This window comes from Triturus cristatus, chromosome 8 (assembly GCF_964204655.1).
Source record: "Triturus cristatus chromosome 8, aTriCri1.1, whole genome shotgun sequence".
Taxonomy (NCBI): domain Eukaryota; kingdom Metazoa; phylum Chordata; class Amphibia; order Caudata; family Salamandridae; genus Triturus; species Triturus cristatus.
The window spans coordinates 1,523,175,652-1,523,196,006 of NC_140591.1; the positions used below are offsets into that span (position 1 = coordinate 1,523,175,652).

The 20,355-nt window shown below is 45.9% G+C and overlaps 1 long non-coding RNA gene and 1 pseudogene across 1 annotated transcript in view; one reads left to right on the forward strand and one right to left on the reverse strand.

The window, feature by feature from the left end:
- Positions 1 to 998: 998 nt before the first annotated feature.
- The window catches only part of LOC146806048 (uncharacterized), a 448,584-nt gene continuing 429,227 nt past the window's right edge, over positions 999 to 20,355 (reverse strand). The window contains exons 2-3 of the long non-coding RNA XR_014967979.1: positions 4,875 to 4,906; positions 999 to 1,093 (exon numbers count right to left, since the gene is read on the reverse strand). This is a non-coding gene — a long non-coding RNA (uncharacterized LOC146806048). The remainder of the gene's footprint in view (positions 1,094 to 4,874; positions 4,907 to 20,355) is intronic.
- Positions 16,615 to 17,558, forward strand: LOC146806049 (olfactory receptor 52A1-like; annotated as a pseudogene).

A 20,355-nucleotide genomic window follows, 5' to 3' on the forward strand; every position in this document is an offset into this window, starting at 1 on the left:
GGTTTAGGATGTGGTGGGAGTAGGTCAAAATCTGTCACGATGGGAGCGTGGTCCGAGATGACAATAGGTTCAATGGAAGAAGACAGAACATTCTGAGATAAAGATTTAGAGAGGAAAATATAGTCAAGGCGAGAGAAAGATGAGTGAGGAGGAGAGAAAAAGGAATAGTCCAACGTGTCAGGGTGTGAAAGACGCCAAGAATCGATAAGGTGTGATTGTGAAATAGTATTAAGAAATTGTTTGTGGGGTTTGTGTGGTGTGAAACGGGCTGTGGATTTACGGTCAAGGAACGGATCAACAATCTGGTTGCAATCACCACCAAAAACAAATTATACATCCTTATATTGAACACATTTCTCTGTAATCAAAGGCCAAAAAGAACAGTCTGCTTGTACAGGCCCATAGACATTAAAAACAGTCAGAGGAATAGAGTTTAGCAGTAATTTGGCCAGTATCCAACGACCTTCAGAGTCCGTCTCCTGGGACAGAACCGTACATTTAAGCCTCTCGTGACAGAGGATAGCAACTCCATTCTTTTTGTTGTCAGAGGGTGAAAATAAAACTGTACCCACCCAACTTCTTTTTAACTTCAGAGATTCAACATCATTAAGGTGAGTTTCTTGCAAGAGAGCAATATCTGGACTGTAGGAGGCCAAATGGGACAAAACTCTCTGCCGCTTAATAGGGTTAATAAAACCTTTTACATTCCAGGTAATAACTTTGAATTAACAAATAACATAGAATCAAATAGGACAGAAGAAGTAAAGAAGAAGAGGCATACGCAAAGGACAAGTCGAATAGAAGAAAACTTTGAGAAGTATCGATAAAGTAGGTTGAGAAAAGAAGGAAAGAGGTAAAGAGAAACAAAGGAGAATCGGAATTGATCAACCAGTACAGGGGAGAGAAAAGGAAAACGGAAGCGGGAAAGGAAAGTAAGTACAAGGAGAGACAGCACATATCCCAGAGGGATGACTGAGGAAAACATACCTGAGGGGAGTACGAAATAGGACAACGGGGAAATGGCGACACTCAACGAGACAGATCCCCCAAGACGGGAGACCAGGCCGGATCGCACCGGAACAAAGAACATAACCTTAAATCCTCCTGAGGCGGAAGCCGGGAGTTCTGTTTCGCGCAAATTGAAATCACCGCTTTTAAAACTGTATCTCTGTACTTTTAAAAAGCACTTAGCACCCACTCCCTAGCGCTCACCTGCTAACCCCAATCAGCCGATCCAAGCGCTGTCAGGGACAGGAAACGCCTGCTCGCCGCCAACACTCACCTCGAGGAGCCACGGGACACGCCCACTCCTGTTGGCCACGCCCACCCCTCGCCAGTACAAAAGCGCACCCTGATCGCTGGGACCGCATTGTACCTTAAATCCTCCTGAGGCGGAAGCCGGGAGTTCTGTTTCGCGCAAATTGAAATCACCGCTTTTAAAACTGTATCTCTGTACTTTTAAAAAGCACTTAGCACCCACTCCCTAGCGCTCACCTGCTAACCCCAATCAGCCGATCCAAGCGCTATCAGGGACAGGAAACGCCTGCTCGCCGCCAACACTCACCTCGAGGAGCCACGGGACACGCCCACTCCTGTTGGCCACGCCCACCCCTCCAACGCCCATTACCTCCCCCATAAAACATGTGCCAGCATAGGGAGCGCAGCGGACGGGCGCAGCGGGCGCGCCGTCAGCGCGCCGAAGGCGCGCCAAAGGCAAGCCCGTCTGGGCCCGTCCGGGCCCAGCCGGCCCTAGGCCCAGCCACTCTGCCCTCTGCAGCCCGTAAGGACAGGACTTACACTCGCGCGGACCTACTAGCCTTAAACCCCAACAAACAACCCTTCTGCTCGCGCATCTTGACTGGAGATACCCAATTCTCCGGCTGTGACCTCTGCGACCCCGCTAAACAGAACACGGCACCCAAGGGCTTGCACCTAGGCCTACTCAACTGCAGGTCGCTCGTGAAACATGCACACGAAGTGAACCTCTTAATTACAAACTATACCTTAGATATTCTGTTTCTAACAGAAACCTGGCTCACCCCCAGTAGCGGCCCAGACATCGTGCTAGCACTCCCCCCCGGGTACGTTATGTGCTCACTGAACAGGCCAGAGGGGAGGGGAGGTGGACTAGCGATAATTCACAAAGACACCCTCACCAGTAGAACATCTGATGGCAACATCAAGGGATACGAAAGCTGCCACTATACAATACAAATCTCCCCAGTTACCTCGCTGTCAGGAGCGCTGGTTTATCGCCCGCCAGGCAACCTAGGAGACTTCCCAAACAAAATTATTGACCAGACGTCCACCAAATGCACGTCCACCACCAACTACCTATTACTAGGAGACTTGAATGTACATTTCTTGGACCCAGATGACAAGCAGGCCAGTGAACTACTTCAGGATTTCACTTCAATGGGCCTTGATCTCAAAAACCCACAGGCCACTCATGAAAGAGGGCAACTGCTGGACCCTATTTTCTCCAATATCCCCAATCTAAGAACTCTTGACCATATCCCCCTTCCCTGGACGGACCACTTTTTGGTCTCCCTAGTATGGAACCTCATTACTCCGCCCCCCCCACCTCCCAAAACCAAAACGTATACCAGACGATGGCAGAAATTGGAACCAGACGTTTGGGCAGCCAAACTTAGGGAAAACGTTCCCCACCCCCCCCACGACACCGTAGCAGGGGATAAAGAATTCAGTACCTGGATTACCCAATCGCTCGACGCCATTCTGCCTAAAACCCACTCCCTGAAACACACTAAGAAAGTTAATCCCTCACCCTGGTATACCCCCGAACTCAACCTTCTACGTAAGGCCTGCAAAAGGAATGAACGCATCTGGAGGAAGGAAAAAACCAAGGAACAAAAAGAATCATTCCGTACCTCTATAAAAACCTACAAAAAAGAGCTCCGTAACACCAAAACTAGCTTCTACGAGAACAGAATTAAAAACGCTGCCTGCTCGGCCCATGAAACCTATTCAGTTCTTAAAGAACTTCTCCACGCCCCTGACCCCCCACTTAAACCCCTCGATCCCAAAGAAGCTGAAATTAAATGTAACAACTTAGCCACCTTCTTTGACGAGAAGATTCAAAAAATTCTTCTTACCATACCCCCCCTCGATCAGGCCCACACAGAGCAGGACCGTACCACCATCAGCACCTATCCACCTCTGCTATTAGCTCAACCCCAACCTTCCCTGGACGCTTTCGGCCCCGTAACAACGGAAGAAGTAGGAGCAACGCTGGCCTCTATCAAAAGTGGCTCACCCCTCGACCCTGCACCCCTCCATGCTCTAAAAAAAGTGTCGAGTACTATCATCCCTCCCCTTACGGCCCTGATCAACTCCTCTCTCTCGGAGGGCATAGTCCCCCCCAGCTGGAAAACGGCCGCAGTCAAAGGTCTATTAAAAAAACCTTCCTTAGATCCGCAGGACTTCACCAATTATAGGCCCATATCCCTTCTCCCTGGAAATAGCAAGATCGCAGAGAAGCTGGTAAACAAGCAATTATCGCATTTTCTAGAAAGTAACAACCTCTTAGCGGTCTCCCAGACAGGGTTCCGTCCAGGTCATGGCACGGACATCGCCCTCCTGGCAGCGGTGGAGAAGGCCAGAAGCATTCTAGACACAGGAGGATCAGTGGCAGTGATCCTCCTGGATCTCAGTGCGGCCTTCGACACTGTAGACCATCCCACCCTAATCCACCGTCTGGGAGAGATTGGACTAAAGGGTACGGCCTTGAAATGGCTAGAATCCTTTTTATCAGGACGCTCCTTCCAGGTGCGGGAAAACGACAGCTGCTCATCCACCTTCCCCCTCCGGTGCGGAGTACCTCAGGGCTCATCCCTTAGCCCTACGTTATTCAACGTGTACATGGCCCCACTGGAGAAGAGGGTTAGCTCGTTCGGCGTGTCAGTTATCAACTACGCCGACGACACTCAGCTGGTCGTAACCCTTTCACACCCCCACCACGCCCCATCCGATCTCCACAGCTGCCTTTCCGAAGTACACCGATGGATGAATCTCTCCTCACTGAAACTGAATGGGTCCAAGACTGAGATCCTCTTGATGGGCCACAAGGGGCCCTCTCTACCACCTCACCTTTGGCCCAGTTGCCTAGGTGACCCTCCCGCTCCCAAGGAAGAGGTCAAGAGCCTTGGTGTATGGATTGAAAAGGATATGAGCTTCAAGACTCAGGCCAAAAGAACGGCAGGGACATGTTTTGGGCTTCTCAGAGCCTGCAGGAAGATCTTCCCCCTGCTCCCCGATACCGCTAGGAGGCTCCTCATCCAGGGTCTAATCCTGGCAAGATTAGACTACTGTAACGCAATCTACCTGGGAGCCCCCAAAGCCACCCTGAACTCGCTGCAAAAAGTCCAAAACGCCGCTGCCCGCCTACTCACGGGCACACCTGGAAGATCCTCCGCCAGGCCGGTTCTTAGATCCCTTCACTGGCTCCCAGTCAGGGAAAGGGTCGTCTTCAAAGCCCTCTGTCTGGCCCATAAAACCCTCAACAATAACGGCCCCCCTCTTCTCAAAGAACTCCTTACCCCATACAAAGCAGAGAGAGACCTGCGGTCTAGCGTAGAAAATCTCATAGTAGTTCCTAGAGTCAGAAAAGCCAAGACCGGTGGCCGTCGCTTCTCGGTTCACACGGCCAAACACTGGAACCATCTACCACAAAGACTCAGGACAGAACCGAACTACCTCCAGTTTAGGAAAACCCTAAAAACCCTCCTTTTCCCGCAGACATAATTCCATCAGACGGCTGAAACCCCTGGAGAAACAGGTCAGCGCTGGGATGCTCCTTGAGTTACTACGCGCTCTATAAAACCATTAAATAAATAAATAAATAAATAAATAACCGAAGAGCCAGGTGGAGAGGAAGTCGGTCCATCTAAATAAATGAATAAAGAATGAGTAACATTTGAGAACATGAAGGCATACTATGACGATCAAAGGGTGAAAATTCAAGAGCGACACATAAAAGAAAGAACTGAGAAAGCGAAGAGCAGAGAGGTCAAAAAGGATTGTTGAAGGACAAAAACTAGACACAATTATTAGACAAAGGATAGGGGGAGTTTGGAGTTAGAAACATGGGAGTAAGAAAGTATATTATAATCTAATACGGAGAAAACTAATAAACGGAAACAGAGACAGGGCCAAAAATGGATGACCTGTAAGGGAAGCAAAAGTTAGACATTTCAAGTAATCTGAAAGTGTAAAACAATTAAACAATCAGCCACAAGAGGTCTCCATAGCAGAATTAGAACGGATATGAATGACATTTTTGAGTTCAGCAGGATCCTGGAAGGTCCAAGTTTGATTCTGGTACATAACTTTGAAAGTGCATGGGTGAAATAAACCAAATCTAGCACCAAGGGACCTCAAAGGAGCTCGCAGAGACAAAAATTCCTTCCGACGAGAGGCAGTAGCATTTGAAACATCTTGGGAAAGATATACTCTCTGACCCAACCAGGATATCTGACGCTTGGCTCTGGAAGCTGAAAGAACAGAGAGAAGATCTGTGAACTTCAAAAAAAAGGTAATGACTCCCCTTGGCTTGGTTGATGTAGACGAGCGAGGACCAAGTCTATGCGCTCTCTGAATATTGAGGGAAGTGGTGGACGGCATATCCAAAAGCTTCGGGAGAAAGGAGGAGAAAAAGAGCACAGGGTCGTCCCCTTCTAAAGATTCCGGTAAACCATAAATACGGAGGTTGTTCCTCCTGTTCCTGTTTTCCAATTCCTCCGTGTGCTGCTGTAGCGCCAGAACAGATTTTTCTAAGGAGGAGACCCTCTGGGAAGTAGAATGAAGGTCCGAAACCTGTTGTTCCACAACTGTAACTCTGTTGTCCATGGATGACCATTTCTCCTCAAGAAGCTGCATCTTACTATTGGTCTCCTCAACAAATGGCCGAAGGGCACGAATTTCCTCAAAAAGCATCTCCATGGAAATAGGGGATGATGGCTTCTCTGACGAAGAAGCATCTTGTTTGAGACGCTTAGAAGATGATGCTGACGGAGGTGAGGACTTGTTTAAAGGCGGCTGTGTTGAGGAGGAGCGAGGGAGGGTTACTCCCGCCATTGGTGCTACCTTGGGAGGAGAGTCCGCCGTTGAGTGAGGTGAAGAGGTTACCACAGGAGAGTTCCCCGAAGGGGTAAAGACAAATTTTGGATTGCGTAACTTGCCCATAGAAGCCAGTCAGAAATGACAAGCAGCAAGCAAGAGGACGACTATGAGGTAAGACCAAAAAAGTGAAGGCATTCAGTCGCATAAGGGTGAAGCAGTAACCATAGGAGAGCTTGTGGAGTAAATAAAGAAATGTTCCAGAATAAACAGAGACAAGCCAGTGCCAGACTAAGCAAAAATGAAGAGTGCAGGGTCAGTAACCAACCAGGTCCTGGACGCCCCCCGTCAGAGGCAATGATGAGCGTAATCAAAAAGGAGGCAGGAACATGGCGAGAAAGTCAATTATCAGAGATTACATCATTCCAGCCACGTGAGGCAGCACAGGCAATAAGATATCCATGTGGCAGGGCAGTGTCCAAAAAAGGATGAAACAGCAATCAGGAGGCGTAGAACCCTAAAAAAAGGGTAATGTGGAGCAAATGCAGCCAAGCCAACAGAAAAACGAGCATCGCGCCTCAAACAAAATGGCGGCTGCTCTCTGAGGAGAGAACGAACGCGGCAAAAAAAGAGGCAGCCCGGCCCTAAAAATGCATCAAAAAGCGCTCACCAGAAGCGCGCTGCATTCCCACATGGAAAACCACCGTCTGTGATGGTGAAATGCTCTCCGTAGAAGAACCGGGATAAAGGAGAAGCTCCGGTGCGTCGGAGGTCCCGCGTCAGGCGGCCATCTTGGTCGGCGTCGTGGCCACGCCCCCTCGGATGTCTGCCTTTCTAACACATCCCTTACTGCCTTGGATAATGAGCTGTGGGTGAGTCCTTTGTTGGTACACGACCAGGGCTGCTTCGGTGATACACGTTTATGGGATGCCTTTCAATGTGTCAGACAGGCTGCCAGCTGCGCCTGTGCATGTGCACAATAGCTCCTGTGCCATGCCTACATCGAACCTCTCCCAGGTTGCCATGGGGTGCTCCTTTCATCCTTGTGGTGCGAGGAGCACATCTGTTCCTTCATACTGCTGGATTGGATGGCAGTCCTTTTTGCTGAAGATGATTTGGAACGTCTTTTGGAACTGATTGCTTACGAAGCTGCGTGTGCCTTCATGGATTCGTAACTACTTAACAGCAACAGGAATTGTTGGTAACTAATTCAATAGTCTTTTACCTTTCTTCACGCCTCCTGACAGGAATTGTCATTCAGCTCTCTGGCTTTAGCCCTGTCTGCATTAGCTTTGACTCTGCTGACCTCTGCGGTCTGTTTCGCTTGGTACCACAAAACTGAGCAAGGGGAGGCTGTCACCTGACCATCGTAGATATTGTCGACTGGCATGAGCCCGGCTTCCATTATGCAGCTGTTGCCCATGAAAATTACATGGCGTAGTTTTATTGCAAGTACCTTAGGATATGTCTGTCACATGAGAAGTGTCCGCAGAGCTTGTTCAGGAGTACTGTCTGAACATTCTGTCCGTGGTCGGAGAACATTGTCCCTTGTCATTCTGTTCTTGTCCGGCCCTAGCACCCCGACTCAACAAAGTCTCACAGCTACTAGAGGACACGGGGCCTTTTAGATGTCATGGGAAGGCGGGCTAGATGCCCCATACTTGGAGAGTGATCCGTCCAGTGATGAGAGCGACACAGCACATGTGATGTACATTTCACCAAGTATAGGCTGAGGAATGGGGTCTGCTGACAAAGCCCATAGACCTGGGACATCTCATACATCTTCCTGCAAGGGGTGGGGGGATTTGCTCGTGGGTCTTCGTCCAGAGGGATTATTGAAGTGACATCTTTTTTCATGTTCAATGGATATGTCACTATGGTAACTGGTTTGGTAATAATGCATTCTCAAACTGTTGTGGCATGTATGTTGCATGTTTTGACACTGTAGTAAAAACTGCACATTTCAAACCGTTTCTTGTCTTTAACTTATCTACTTGTGTACAGGCACTTGAATACCTCTGAGTGAGTAGGCGAGCTAGTGAGGCAGTATAGCAATTGGGTCCTGTGCTTCTGGGTGCTCAGTCCCTGCCTGCCCATGTTCTCTAATCCTGCGCATAGTCCTGTATGTGTACAAAATGCCAGCCAAAATTCTCAAAGTTTGTGAGACAACAGCAAGGCACACAGACACAGTCATAGTCGCTCATTGTTAACTTACACTCAATGGAAGTAGTTGATGATGAGCTGTTGACGCTGGTCAAGGCCTTCTTCCTCACCACTGTCATCGTCACTGGGCATGTGTGGGTTGGGAGCGGAGGGCTGCTGCTGTTCATCGTCGTCCAGAATCCGGGGGATCCTTTTGCGCAGGGCCAGGTTGTGTAGCATGCAGCAGGCGACTACCATCTGGCATACCTTCTGTGGTGAGTACATAAGTGCACCACCAGTCTTGTCCAGGCACCTAAATCTTGACTTCAGCAGTCCAAAAGTGCGCTCCACCACACAACATGTCCTCCCATGTGCATCATTGTAGTGGACGTCTCCCGGCGTTGTTGGATTCTGCAGTGGGGTCAGAAACCACAGACGATTGGGATACCCTGAGTCACCTAGTTGTGAGACAAACAGTCAAACAGTGTAATCTGATTATGTGAGGAGAGCAGCATGTCGCACATACATCACAGTCATTGACACAGCCCACTCACCAACAAGCCAGGCCCTCTCGGGGTGCAGATTGGCCATCAATTGGGGTATGGTGCTGTTCCGCAAGATGTAGGAGTCATGTGCCGACCCAGGATACTTTGCACACACGTGTGAGATGATCTGATCCGCCTGGCATACCATTTGCACATTAATGGAGTGGTAGTATTTGCGGTTCCTATAGATGTGTTCACTTGCCTGTGGTGGAACGAGGGCAAAGTGGATACCATCAATGGCTCCCACAACATTTGGAAGGCCTCACAGGTCATAGAACACCCCCTTCACAGCTGCCAATTCATCCCTCCTCGGGAGGTGTACATGTCTGTCCTTGTAAAATATCAATGCTGACAGGACGTCACTCAACACCATGCTGGACATGGGCTGTGACATCCCACCGGCGCTGGGCACAGTGTACTGGAAAGACCCAGTAGCGAAGAAATGCAGTGCAACCATAACCTTCACTGTAGCAGACAATGCAGCTGGATATATTCTTTTGGGCTTTAAATGGGGCTCCAACTTGCCACATAGGTTTCTTAGTTTTGTGAACCAAATGGAATTTCCGGATGATTTCGATGTCCTCCATCGTCGCCAGGTCGGGGACAGGTCAAAAGGTAGGTGGTCTCCTCCTACGTATGTTAGGGTACACGAGCACGAGCTAAGTTATAGATGAGATGTGGTGAACAGCTTACCCAGAGACTCACACAACCACAACATTGACAGGACTCATGGTCACGTTAAATGCACAAGTGAACTTCATTCAGACGTTGTTTTTCTTCACTCACTCGACATACTGACAATACAACATCCAAAGAAGTCGATGTGTATAGCACATAGTACACTGCTACATCAAGGATGAGCTCTGCCCTGTGGTTCGATGACACAGCACTTGTGTTTCCCAGCATCAGTGCTGAGTTGCATGCAGCTGCTGTCACTGCAAGAGCGCAAGCTTTAGCCCCACAATACACAACAACATTACGGAATGAGGGCAGTGAGTGTCATCTGGACAACGCAACATGGATATACAGCACTGGGGACAGACACATGTGGACATCATGGGGTTAGTCCTGCCTGAGTGTGTGAGGATTTTGCGGAACAGACATTGCAATGTTCACCTGAATGAGGCACAAATGCACATGGATTGTGTATACATGCCCACATGGCTGCCATTGACCGATGATGTTGGTCAGAGCTACGTTTGTTGGTTCCACATGTGCATTCCTATGACGTGTGTGAGAACATTTACAGGCAATGGCAGCTAGGCACACTGCACGCCACACCAGTACGTGTGTTGGAAGTGCTAGGGATTACAAGTATGTCTGATTTTCATACAATTGACACCTCTAATTGTATGCCTACATCACTGGTCCTTCACAAGACGACCCCTGGCCAAGAGACACCAGTCAGATGTCAAGGGATATACAAGCGATGTTCACAGGTTGGATGTTTTATTACACAACATTGGTACATTGCGAGAGACCTTTGTCCTTTTTGACTCCTTCCCTCATTTCAGTTCATGCTTGCCACGAGGCATGACAATGTATTCAATTTCACTCTCCTTTCTTGGACATACCATGTGTGTGAAGATATGACTCAAAGGTCACACTCTCTCTTACCTTTACAGTGTAGTGACCAGCTGGTCACTGTTCTAGTTGGGGAAACAGCCTTTACAACGTGGCTGTTTCCACGTAGGGTCTTTACCATGCAGCCATTACCATGCATATATTGTTACCACGCATAGCCTTCACCACGCAACATACGTGGTTAGGGCGTATGCTCGTAACAGTGGTAAAGGCACCTGCGTGGCCAAGGCTATCGGCGTCGTTATGAGGAGCAAAGAGATCCTCCCGCTTCCTCTTTCAAGAGTTGCCTCGTCGTCGTCCTGTTAAGGTGAGGAGGATTATTTTTGGGATGGCTTTTGGTGCGGGTATTTTTTAGTGATTAGGGCAGGGGTCGGGTATTATTTAAAAGGGCAGAAGGCTGTGGGGGTCGTGCTGGTGTCTAGATTTCGGGTTTAGGAAAAAGGGCGGGGCAGTGGGGGTGGTGCAGAAGTGTATTTTCAGGGATTAGGGCAGTGGTCGGGTATTTTTAAAAAGGGCAGGGGCGTGTGAGTCGCTCTGGGTTCTAAGTTTAGGCCTCAGGGCAGGGTCGTGGATTTTTATAAAAAGGGTGGGGCAGTGGGGGTTGTGCAGGAGTGTATTTTTAGGGATTAGGGCAGTGGTTGGAGAAATGTTAAAAGGGCAGAGGCGGTGTGGGTCGCGCAGGTATCTAAGTTTAGGCCTTAGGGCAGGGTCGTGGATTTTAATAAAAAGGGGCGGGGTCGTGCAGGACTGTATTTTTAGGGATTAGGGCAGTGCACTGGTATTTTTAAAAAGGGCAACGGCAGTGTGGGTTGCGCTGGGTTCTAAATGTAGGCATTAGGGCAGGGTCGTGGATTTATTTTAAAAAAGGGCGTGCAGTGGGGGTTGTGCAGGAGTGTATTTTTAGGGATTAGGGCAGTGAACGGGTATTTTTTAAAAAGGGCAGGGGACAGTGGGGTTCGCTCTGGGTTCTACAATTAGGTCTTAGGGCAGAGTTGGGTATTTGTTATAAAAGGGCATGGGTAATGGGGGTCATGCAGAGGACTATTTTTAGGGATTAGGGCAGAGGTCGAGTATTTTAAAAAAGGCTCGGGTGGAGGCGGTTCAGGGTCTGGCTTGAGGACTGAAGGCAGGAGTTAGGGAACATTTTTATCACGCATGGACCTTTACCATACATGCTTTACAACAAAATATGTTGTAAAAGCATGCGTATTAAAGGTTGTACGTGGTAAAGGCATTTGCATTGTAACACATGCGTGGTAAAGGCATGCGCTGCAATGTAATGCGTTGTTGCATCATACATCCTTCTAGTTGTTCTGATGTACCAGAAACTCCCAGAGGGCTGGCTTACCCCCCGCCCCACAGCCACCCGGTAGAGGCATCACTGGACATGTGACCCTGCCAACAAAAGGGGCTGGACGCACGTGCCCTGGGCCAGTTCTCCCATACAAGTACAGTGTCTGTGTGTGTGGTTACTTTATATGCATGGGGGCCTGGTGCGCCACAACATTACACATGGGGTGCACCAATCACTTCAGGCGAATGAGTTGCGATGTGTGATGCAATTCGCATGGCGACAATGCAAATGCAGAATGTGTTTGCATGCGCGTTAGCTGGCATCCACAGCGATGACACGCATTGGCCCCAATTGAATGTTGCAGGATTGCGGTCGCAGATTCCAGCCCGCCGTGGTGTGGCACACACTATGAGAATGAGCCATCAGCCAATGTGAGACTTCGGGGGCGTACATTTTTTTATATTGCGGTGTGCATGCTCTGCAACTGTGGTGCTCGTCACTGGCTCCAATTGCCTTCAGGGGCACCAAGGGTCACTCATGAGGATGGGTGGGCCTCGCACTTTGCATTTGGCAGGTTGCCACATTCATTGCGGTGCCGCCACACTTGCTGGGAGTTGGAGTTTTTTAGGGGTTGCATGCGTGGAGATGATTGGTACGCACCTTTGCTGTTGAGCGCGACAGCGTCTTCTCTGCCGGAGGTGCAGCAGGTAGAGCAGCGGGAAGGCCTGTAGCGCAGGATCCATGGTGGCTCCGGTGGTTTAGGTAGGTACTGTATCGGCTTTTCCTCTCCGTTGTTGTGTTTCCACCATCCACGACGTGGTGGTTTTTACGCAGAAGTGGGAAGGGCTGTTTGCAAAATCGTAATCTGTTTGGCGGACGGAACGTGTTTCCGCACACCGGTCTTGCTCTATTGGCTCCGTCCGCCAACCTTGCGTACGCAAAAAAAGTGCAGAGCCTAAAAGACCGCGGCGGACGGAAAATGGCCTCTGTTGGACCATTGTAATTTGTTGGTCGCAATGACTGCACCTGGAGCGGGAAAATTAACGTTTTCCACCACCACCACCAGCACAGATGGGCTTCAGTCCGTCATCGTAATGAGCCCCTTAGTGTCCAACACCTGCTCCAAAATAGATTACATCGTAGGAGAATAGGAAATCTGGCCTCTGCAGTGTCCAGACCTGTCACAAAAATTGTTTAGATTGGAGTGAGAATAATAAATGTAGCCCCTTTTTGCCCAACGTCTTCCACTATTGGAGAGAGAATAGTAACTCAACCCCCTTTAGTGTACAATACCTTCCCCAAAATGGTTTGGATGTGAGTGGAAATAATTAACCTTATCCTTTTACTGTCTAAAATTTTTAGATTGAAGTGGGAATAGTACATCTTGCCTATTGAATGTCCAACACCTTCCCCAAAATGGTTAAGATTGAAGTGGGACTAGTCACCTTGCCCTTTTAAAGTCCAACATCCTCGCCAAAATGTTTTACATTAGAGTGGGAATAATACATTAACCCCTTTAGTGTCCAACACCTTCTACAAAACTCTTTAGTTGTGAGTGGGAATAGTACATTTTGCTCTTTTGCTGTCCAAACCCTTAACCAACATGGTTTAGATTAGAGTGGTAACAGTAAATCTAACTCTTTCAGAGTCAAGTCATTTCCCCAAAAAGGTTTATCTTGAGTGGGAGTATTACATTTAAATCTCTTAGGGGCCGATTCCGATCAAGGGTCGGAGGCCTTCCATCCCCATCAGAATGTGCCGGCCGGATTCCTTTCCAACCGAGCCATTCTGACTCGGATTTCTGGATGGCTTACGATGGGCTCGGAGAGCCCGTCCGCCGTCTGGAAATCCTTCAGTACTCCCCCGGCAGCCTCTTTACGACCAAGGCAGTACGATGGCAGTATTACACTGCCTTTTTGTGCTGGTGTTTCCGGCACGAAAAGGCAGTCGTAAACTGTCTTTGGGGGCACCCGGTAGGGCCCCCATGGTGCCCCTCTGTTGATCCCTGCACCCTGTGGCTGGCACCTTGGGGTGCCGACCACAAGGTGCAGGGATGAACTGCACCCCTCCATTTCACAATGCGGGCATGCATTCCGCTCGGAATGCATTCTCCCATTGTGAAACATACGAGTGCGACTGAACAGGGTCCGGTCGCATCATAATTGCAGGGCCATAACCGACAACAGCAGGTCGGTCGGTCACGGTTCCTGACCGATGTCAGATGGACTCGGGTACGTCCAACATCGGATTCGGCCCCTTAATGTCCAACACCATCTCAAAAATGGTTTACATTGAAGTGGGAATAGTAGATCTTGAGCTTTTAATGTCCAACACCTTCCTCAAAATGGTTTTTGTTGGAGTGGGAATACAATAGGTTACCCTTTTATTGTCAAACACCTTCCTCAAAATAGTTTATACTTTTATATACTGTGTACTTTTAGAAAATAGAATAATAAGCAATACATGTCAATGTTTTTATATTTTTTATGAATAGTATTTATTTTATTTAATGTACAATTTTTTGTATTATTGTTGATGTAAACATCATTTTTAAATGTTACAGTGGTAAATTGTTATTTATATTTTTGCTGCAATATCATATGTACTGTATTCTTTTAAGACACATTTTTAAACAATCATACAAAAACATTATTTTTCAAAGATATATTCTTCATACATAGTAGTATTTATTTATACATTTTTATAAAGCATTTTTAATATATGTTAGTACAATTTAATATGGAGCTATATGTTTATAGTTATATTTAATTCATAATTCACATATATATTTATTTTTGTTCAATATATAGTTTGAATTTTTTTTAAACATTTTAATACGTTTGTGTACATTTTTAAATAATGTTTCAAGAGTTTGTGTTGCGGCTATAATAGTTTGGCTTTGGTGCTTTAATTACATATTGGGTATGTGCTAGCTGGAGTATTGTTTGTTACATGCACAGGCAATGTAGATGCTTGTTTAATTTTTGTACTTTACATACTGGACCAATAGAGGCCTTGCTTTAGTGGTTAATAGGACATACAGAGATTTTGCAGAACGTGGCCTAGCTGTACCGGTCAGCATACTGAATGAATATCTGCCTGATTATGGGGAAGTTTGGAAATGTGCCCATTTAAGGTGTTGCTTTATGTACTGGAGCAATGTGCTTACAAGTAGTGTTATGGTTCTCTACATATTTGAGGAATGTGAATACTGGCATGCTATGGTGCTTTACATACTGGTGCAATGGGAATTGCAATGTGGCAATGCGGCACAATTGACCTATTTGATCTTTTAGTGAATACACCTCGTAATGTTGCACATTTAGCAGAAATCTGAATACTATTTTATATTAGTGCCTAATAAAAGAAACTTTATCACAGAAACAGTGATCAGTATTTCAAATACCGGAAAAGATGGCATAAGTAGCCAACAAATTACTGAAATGTATCACAGCCCCATAGTCTTTATTAAATCTCACGGGTTACAAACACTGAACACTAGTGGTGACACTGGCATGGCAGCAGAGAGCACTAAGTCTCGGAGAAATACAGGAATGGAAGGAGATTTGATCTGGCGACTGGTGGCCTGGTGAAAAAAAGGTATTTGTATGCCTGAGAGATAGGTGTGCAAATAGCAGCAATTAAGAGTGCAAATTCAACTGTTTTTCACAAAACGGAAATTTGCACTCATACATTGATTTACTCACAGGAACAAATACACCAGTATGGAGTTTTTGTGTTTTCTACAACTTTTGTAGGTGGCATTCTGTCCTGATAACTGTGTTCTATGTACTTCTTTCGAGAGGAGTAAATTCGTTTTCAGAAGGGGGCTGGAACGGCACAAGATTGGTGGTTATGCAGAGGAACGTGCTGTTCCACGAGTACAGATGTTTGCCAGTGTAAAGAAGGGAAAATAAAATGCCAGGGCAAACGCACATTGCTGTTCATTTTCCGGGTACTTCTTGGAAACTGCAATAGTCACATCTTTCAAGAAGTGCGCCTGGAATTTTTAGCGAATGCCAAAGCTTAGGAGTAAACCAGTGGTGCAAATTGCACACCTTCTTTGTGAATCAGGCTGTTAGCTGCCTACCTCTATGTTCCACTCTCTGCTTCCGCTCAAAACCTTTATGTCACCGTCTGCAAATTCCAAATTTGTGCCAATGTGGAAATATGAGTGATGTAATGGTAGCTTTTTTGTTTAGTTAAGTCCCAATTACATGGTTTCAGACATTATGGGACAGATTCAAAAAATAATTTTGGGAGTGTAAAGTAGTACTTTTGCGGTACTCTTTAACTGCATTTGTTAATTGGCCGCAAATCATCTAAAACGGGAATAACATGGGAATAGCCAGGGAATATTCATAGACAATGAATACAAATAGAAAGGACTGTGCACTCTTTGCACTTCTGCTAAGGGGGAATTGGATGTTTCGGAGCTGATTCACAAAGGCATTTAAAGTGCATAAAATAGCAAGCCTGTAATACTAATCCCCATACTGATAGTTGCCCTTGTGACTCAGAGCCTATGGCTAAGGTGAACTATGCACAGTAACGTCTATCTGAGGGTACTCCATGTGCAACAGGCATGTGCATTGATGTGCATCACTGCTCCTTGAAGCTGGACCCATCCTTTATCTTTGGAACACCCTGAATCAAAACTTGCAGAAGGGATATTGCTGAGAGTATTATCCTGCCCAGGAGAACGGACATGCAGCAGAACTGCAAACCTTCAATGACTGCAAATTAGTGCTAGGGTGAGCTACAGCAATGTGGCACCATGCCCAGTAAGAAACACATTATTGGTGATCATGAAACCACTGATAGATCAGCTGTTGTTTTACTGTACCAAAACAGTGATGCCACCACTAGGGCTAGTACTCAATAATATGAAACTGAAGTCCTCAAAGTAACAATGTTCTTCATTTTGTTTGACATAGGGTCCAGGCATTCACTCCAATGTTATCTTCAACAATGGGGAATTTTACACATCCTTCCATGCTTGTGCTCACAGCATATGGACAACTGAACAGCATCAAGTTTTCCTACAGCGTCTGCCCTCTGATTGCCTATGTAATGATCCTCATCGATGACAGCTTACTCAGCTCTGTCGTCATCGAGCAGAAAAGTCTTCACAAGCCCGTGTACATCTTCATTGTTGCATTGGCATTACACAGGATGGATGGTAGCACCGCCTTCTTCCCGAAGCTAATCGCTAACCTCCTCTCTGAATGACAAACTGTCTCCTACATTGGCTGCTTGACCTAAGTGTTCTGTATTCATACCTACATGGGGTGGTGGCTCACCATCCTACCAGTCAGGGCGCTTGACAGCTACGTGTGCAGCTGCTACCCCATGACACATCACAGCATCATGATTCATGACACACTCAGCAATGTATTTTCTGGTTGCATGTGCCTGGGGCTATTCTGTTACCCTTTTCACCATACATTTCCCACTAACAGTCAGGGTTCCCTTGTGCGGTAACACTATAACAAATCTATTGCGACAACTAGCCTGTGGTGAGGCCCTCTTGTATAGACACATCTGTAAACAACATATTTCGCCTGTTCATAACTGCAACCCTCATTGGACGAATGCCCACACAGATCATCTATTCTTACATAGACATATTTATAGTGTGTGTCCAAGCCTCAAAGGAAACAAGGGCAAAAGTGCGACAGACCTGCACACCTCATTTGGTCTCCATGATGAACTTTGTCGCCGATGTCCTCTTTGAAATGTTTCTCCATCGCTTTGAGCTGAAGGGCCTGCCTCACGCTGTGCGTATCATGATGTCGCTCCAGTTTCTGGTGTTGGCACCCTTACTCAATCCTGTGTTGTATGAATCAATAATGACAAAAATTGAGACCAAGTTGATCAAACTAATGAGTCAAAACAAAATCTTAATTGTGTAATTTTACCAAAATATGGGGCAATGGAAATCTAACGCTTTGACCATCAGCTGGAAAAAAGAAATGGGAAGTGGTTATGTGATGGGTGCTCTTTCTGTCTCCCCGGAATTGTTGGCTGAGTGAGGTAAGTCTTTAGAATGGACTCTATGGGCCATGCATTGCCCACGTCTGGAATTAATCTGAAAGACTGGAAAAGTATGATTATTGTGTTGGGCAAAGGGCTTTTACAAAGCTTTGACTCAGGCAGAACGTGAATAACACTAGGTGTTCGCGGATGGGTAGAAGACAGTATGGGCAAGAAAGCATTGGCGCCAATTCTGAAAGAAAAGCTGTTACTCCTCAAGTGACGAACCTATAAGATGCCCTTTGCAAGCTGAAGGAGAGCTGAGAAAGGAGTAGCAGCACTCACAACATGGATCAGCTTCTTCATGAAGTCCAAAGTCGTCTATTACCAAATGGATCAAGTAGATTTCATCTGATCCCTTTTCACTGAAACGTATTATACAACAGGCGGCCCATAACATGCAGAATATTTCATAACGTCCATTTTCATCTGTCTTTTTAACCATAGAAATATGTTTAATTTATGATATTAAGTCCGATAACAAATATTTTCTCATCTTATAGTAGTCCTGTATCACTGCTATTACTAGTATTGCCTTTAGTTCGACTACTAAGGATAGCAAAGGATAGTGATAGTAGTAATAATACATTTACTGCTGCTGTAGTATTTTTTCCTAAGTAGCTATCATAAATACTATTCAATTTATTGCACTTATAATTTAACTCCAAGTACAATTTGTACAACTATTTTAACAGTACTATTCCACAAATACTACTACCAGTACAATTAATATTACTTGTACTATGTACAGAACTATAAAGTTTAACTTTTATTTGCACTACTGGCCCTAACTCTCCAGGTCATGCTACTAGTAATGCTGCATCAATACAATGAGCTAAGCTTTACTACACTAACTACTGCTTTTAAATGACTTGCACTGCTATTTATCCTACTACAATTCTAAGAACTACTGCTACACGTATTCTTACAAGTACTACAAATATGAATTCTACTTGTACCACTACTGTTATTTCTACTGCTACAGCAATTACTTATGCTACTAGCGCTATCGCTAGTGATATCACTGCTACTTTTAGAACCACTACTAGGACTTCTACAATTAAATCTACAAATACTTTTCAGTAGAATGCCAGGTAGATCGAACATTCTCTTATGTTTTATTTGGTATGTCTGGTATTTTTGTGTACCAGCAAGCTGCTTTCTTGTGGAACACTCTGTCACTGTAATTCTAGAGTGTAGAGTTCTTGGGATGGTTTCCGAGTGATCAAGGTCAGTTGCTGTTGTGTGTCCTGTGGATAGGACCTTTCTGTATCCTAAGCTTGAATAAAGAAGTTGATCTACTATCAACCTGTTTCCTGTACTTCTTCACACTGGCGACGAGGATGGGATAGATCGTTCAGGCTCCGGTCTCTGGAGAAGTACGCTTATGTGTGGACCTCCATGCTTTGAACCGTGAAGTTGTTGCTGACAGGTACCCACTGCCCAATATCACGGAGATGCTAGCACAGCTAAGAGATGCATGTGTTTTCTCCACCCTAGATCTCAGGGCAGCTAATCATCAAGTTAAAATTGATGAGGACTCCATGAACTTGACTGCCTTCATAACACCTTTTGGAACCTACAAATTCACGTCTTCCATTTGGTCTGATCTCTGCAGCCTCTGTATTCCAAAGGGTCATGGAAGACGTGTTGAATGGTGTGGAAGGAGCTAAAATATATCAGGACAACGTCTTGGTTCATGGCTCCTCTCAACACGAACATGATGTGAGACTGAGGGCTGTTCTTGTGCATTTTGGTGCTAGGGGTTCTACCCATCACAGCGAACAAGACACCTGATAGAGCAGTGAGGCTGGTAATACAATTTATAATGATATGCCCAATGGTTAGATTATTTTATATTTTACATTTTACTGGCTACCTTTTCCATTTTATTGGAATGCTAACCACTAATGGTGTTTGTTCCATCCATTAATGATCAATTACTCAACCACAAAGGGATGAAAGACTGAGCTGGCCATGTCAAGGTACGAACCTGCAACCTGCAGGTAACAGAGACATCTATGCAGTCAGGCCTAACTCATAGATCTACCGTATTGACTTCTTTTGAGTAGGAAGCTGGCAGGATCGAGTAATGAGATTACTGATTTCACTCACCATGCCTAGGCGTACGGCTACCTCAACAAAATGATGTTTGTATTAATTTTGTATGCACTGTTTGCAGATCTATTCGGCCTGGGCAAATCTTTATCTTTCAATTACAGGTCTCATTGAAACACTTGGTTAAAGTCAAGTGATGCAATAGGTCCTGAAATTACGGTACTTAACAGGTCCAATCTCCTCGCACCATTTATAATGTTGGATGTAAGATAGTCTAAAATATACTTCATTCACAAAAGTTCCTTTTCCGGGTAATTTCACTCCCAAATCTGAGTTCCGAAACAGAATGACTTCAAAACTACATTAGTATTGGAAGGTGCAAATTATTCAACGGTTAGGTGAATCTCAAATCACATAAAAATTCAAGGTTTCACGTTTCATGATTCAATTTGCCCAGAACTAGTAATCATAATTAGGAAAACTTAGCAGCACAAGGGCTCATTTTCAGTGAATGCATCAACATTTTTCAAAGAGTAATAGATGGATTATGTGTATGTGCCATACATTAAGATCATGATGTTGACTTTGAGGTTTTTTTACAGGTGAGAGACAATATGT